We start from the raw sequence: 428 nt of genomic DNA, 5'->3' as shown, positions 1-428 counted from the left end.
CTTAGTCTAATGCTTATATCATACTATCATACTATTATATAAAAACATGAAGTGACAAATCTTTCACTTGACAATTTTGTCCTTTCTTCTTTTTTTGTTTTCTTAAATTGTTGGTACCCTTTATATTATTATATTTTTATAATACTTAAATACTATTTATCTCTCTCTCTCTCTCTTTCTCTCTCTCTCTCTCTCTCACACACACACACACACGATTTTGTCCATTATCCACTTTTATTTTTTTACTAAAACTCTTTTCTCTCTTTACCACTCCACAAGAAGATTTTATCCACTTTCATTTTTTAATTAAATCTCTTTCTTTCTTTTTCTTACTAAAACTCTTTCACTCTTTCCCTTTTTTCCCCCTAAAACTCTCTCTCACTCTCATTCTCACACGTTCCCCCCACTTCTTTTTTTTTTTTTTTTTT

The sequence above is a fragment of the Macadamia integrifolia genome, chromosome 6 (assembly GCF_013358625.1).
Source record: "Macadamia integrifolia cultivar HAES 741 chromosome 6, SCU_Mint_v3, whole genome shotgun sequence".
Classification (NCBI taxonomy): Eukaryota; Viridiplantae; Streptophyta; class Magnoliopsida; order Proteales; family Proteaceae; genus Macadamia; species Macadamia integrifolia.
This window is presented reverse-complemented; position numbering follows the sequence as displayed.